The sequence below is a fragment of the Heterodontus francisci genome, chromosome 5 (genome assembly GCF_036365525.1).
Source record: "Heterodontus francisci isolate sHetFra1 chromosome 5, sHetFra1.hap1, whole genome shotgun sequence".
Lineage (NCBI taxonomy): Eukaryota > Metazoa > Chordata > Chondrichthyes > Heterodontiformes > Heterodontidae > Heterodontus > Heterodontus francisci.
In genome coordinates, this window is record NC_090375.1 from 58,178,420 (window position 1) to 58,182,487 (window position 4,068).

Genomic DNA, 4,068 nt, shown 5'->3' on the forward strand with positions numbered 1-4,068 from the left:
AGCAGAAGCCTATGTACCCATTAGTTAACTATTGGTTGCTGAGGTTAATTATTATCATTGGCCTTGAATATCTCTGATGGATAGGATGACTGGCTTTGTTTTTTTTTGCATGGATCGAGTGCTTCAGTTGTTCATGGCTGTCAACCAAAACAAACACTTGTGGCATCTGCCTGAATAAACATTCAGCTTTCAGTTTTGTGAAGTTAAAATAAAACTTTGAGTTAAAAAAGAGCAACAGAAGGAATCTAACAATTAATATTAATTGGCCAACCAATAATTGAATGGTGCCATGGGTTACCCTTTCACCTCCAGAAGGCCTGAGTTTTAATCCAGCTTAGAGAGATGAGATGAAAGTGTCCTCACTCCTCAGTCTGCTGATACCTGAAGTCAGTTTTGACAAAGTGCTACCTCAGGCATTGTGCAAGATAAGTTGCTGTGCACCACAGCCTAACTACACATACCTGAGGAAGCACTCCTCTCCCTGATGGCAGTCCTGGACATCCAAAACCAAGACAGGTCAGTAGCTGTTTAATTGTCTCTCAGCTTTGTGTACTGCATTCAGTTCTGGACACCACAGGCCATATTTTCAATCCCCACTAAGAGCAGGGACGGCAACGAGTGCAGTGGTTAGCACTACAGCCTCACAGCTCAAGGGACCCGGGTTCAATTCTGGGTACTGCCTGTGTGGAGTTTGCAAGTTCTCCCTGTGTCTGCGTGGGTTTTCTCCGGGTGCTCCGGTTTCCTCCCACAAGCCAAAAGACTTGCAGGTTGGTAGGTAAATTGACCATTATAAATTGTCACTAGTATAGGTAGGTGGTAGGGAAAAATAGGGACAGGTGGGGATGTTTGGTAGGAATATGGGATTAGTGTAGGATTAGTATAAATGGGTGGTTGATGGTCGGCACAGACTCGGTGGGCCGAAGGGCCTGTTTCAGTGCTGTATCTCTAATCATAATCATAATCAATTTGAAGATCGCATTCTCCTCCGGAACATGATCTGATTTTTAAACCTCAGCCAGTAGGGAAGGAGTGGGTCGGGCACCCGCAACCAATTAATTACTTGTTGAGCTCTTTGAAGAGCTCATTAACAGGCTTGTCAGGAGCAGGGAACAATTTTTAAATGCTGGGATCAGGGAAAACGCCATTGGGAGGACATGAGCATTGTGAAGGGAGATGAGGGCAATGGAAATGTCTGTTTAATTTAAAGCAGAGGCAGCAAATGAAGCTTAGCTACCTTAGATTTGTCTCACTGATGTAAGACTCTTAAACAGGGGGTCTGGCTTCCCTTTAAGGTCCGTACTGAGTATCAATCGCACAAAACAAACTTTGGATACAATTTCCACTTTACGTGGAAAACCTTTATTAATCCACTACGCAGTAGTATATACTTACATCACCAGTTGCTTAGTTAAACACACGTTCAGGAGCTTGTTCCCAGGTGGTCAGGTCAACTGAACGATATCTTTTGCACGACTTCCTGTGACTGACCAAGTCACACCTCCCGGCTGCAGCAACAACGTCTTTGTGAGCTGTGGCTTTTTACCCCTTTCTGACCCTGGACCCTCGGACATATAAGGTAATGTTTTGAATTGGGTCATCTGATTGAGTTTCAATGCCTTATCAATCCCACCATGGCTATGCAGGACCACCTGCAATGTGATCATATCCTGCTCTCAGCAGAGGTGGAGGGGGGTTCGTAGGTGTATACCAGCAATGGATGTGATATCTATATCTTGATAAGACAAGAAGGAAACCATTCACACATATTCCGAGAGGCCATTGTCCATGAGAGTGGTTGTAGACAGACTGATGTTGTAATATCCCAGGGCTACCAATTAGTGGCAAGCCCTGACTTGTCTGTGTTTGTGTGTGTGTCTGTTTATGCGTGTGTGTGTGTCTGTTTATGTGTGTGTGTGTGTGTGTGTCTGTTTATGTGTGTGTGTGTCTGTTTATGCGTGTGTGTGTGTCTGTTTATGCGTGTGTGTGTGTGTGTGTGTGTGTGTGTGTGTTTATGCGTGTGTCTGTGTGTGTTTATGTGTCTGTTTATGTGTGTGTGTGTGTGTGTGTGTGTGTGTGTGTGTGTGTGTGTGTGTGTGTGTGTGTGCATGGGGGTGGGGGGGTTCCTTGTTCAGTTACATTGTCTTTGATTTTAAATAGTCCAATATGAATCCCAGTGATGAGGTCAGAATTCTTCTCTCTTTGTCCCAATCTCCTCTGCCTCCATGTTTTTACCACCTGGTGAGCTGCACATACTGGTCCACACCACCACACCCCAACTGGTTATATTTTACTTAGAAACAGAAATGCAAGCGATATTTAAAATGCCTTACAACATCCACCCTTAAGTATATAATTTTGTCGATGAATATTATTTTAAAAATTACACTTCCGAATCTAATCCATTCGCCTTATTCTATCCCTCCAGTAACAGTTTCACCTGCTGTTCTGCTCTCCTACGTTTGCGCCGACGACATTGATCATACAACAGATATACAACAATAAATGACTGTACAACGATGAGTGTGTGGGAGATCATTCTTATCCGGCGGTGGGGGGGATGGGGGGGGGGGTGGAATCTCATATTAAACAAGACGTTTCTGGAATGTCATTAATCTCTTGCAAAATCTGGTGGTTCATTTGTTGGATTTGACGATATGCTTTTTGCGACTTATCAATCTCCTCGCACAACTTAGTCAACTTGCTCAGGCAATGGGGGGGCATGTTGTACCCAAACTTCTCCACATACTGGGCTGAATTTTACTAGCTCACCACCAATATTGGCAGTGAACTTCAACGATGGCAGCCCACACACACGGCTTTACTCTGCGGAACTGCTGCGATATTATACGCGGTGGTTCATTTACGTGGCCGGGGCACGATTTTTAAAGGGCTTCCAGCCCTTCAATATAATTTAAATTTTTAACCAAAACTGATTGTGAAAAACTGAATAACGTTTTCATGACCCTCTCCCACCCCCCAACCTTAAAATTTATTACTTGCTGTCTCCCCCAAAAAGATTTATCTTGCGATCCCAACCTTCCCCCTGCAAAGTTCATAAATGATGAACTTTACCCCTTCCTACCACCCCCTAGACCAAACAAAAAGGTTTCACCCTGCTCACCCCCTCCCATTAAGAAAACTTACCTCCTCCCCCCTCCCCACCAGTGTTCTGCATCAAATCTCCAGACAGAGATCTGACGGCAGTGCTGACCACCAACCATAATACTGGAGCAGGACAGCCAGTGGGATGAGGGAAGTAATTGTTCTTTCATTTTAATATATTAACATATTTAAATGGATGTCCCATTGCCAAGCGGTGGGGGGGCCACCACGAGGCCTCACCAACACTGACAATATGGGGCTGGGCTTTCCCGGAGGCATTCTCCGGGCCCCCCCCCCCCCCACCCCCCTGACGTCAGGGGGGTCAGTGAAATTCACCCCACTGTCTCAAAGTTCCCTTTATATCATCCCTCACAATAAGCTCAGTACTGTTAGGACTATGAATATTTACAATCTCCCTGCTGCCTGTCCCTAAACATCCTTCGGGAGTAAAACTGAAGTAGGTTGGGATATCAGGCACCATAAATCCCTTCCATACTTGTACTCCTTTTCCTTAGCGGTTACACAGTATTCCCTTCCCTCACATAGGTTGCCTGTGTCGGCTTCAGATCCACCCTTGCAGCCTCCATGGTACAGTTTACCTCAGTGATGTTGAATCCACATGTTGACTGGGCATGCTTTTCCAACCGATAGGGGCATACTGTCAGTGCACCCTTCTAATCTAGTTGCCGTCAATCTGACTATCCCCCTTGACGACTCCTACATTCTCTATTCTACAGACCAGGAGCAGTGCTTCCTCGTGTGGCATTACCAGAAGGTACATCACCAAATTCATTATTTTGAGATGTTCCCTTTTACAATCTGTTTGTATAGTGTATGCCCGCACCAAATCTCTGAGTTGGCACACAGTGATGTTGTTCTATCCCTCATCAATGTGTCCTGATGATCATTAGTGATCAAGACGGCACTTCCCCTGTGTGAATTTGCCTCAGATCTTCCCTAGCCTGC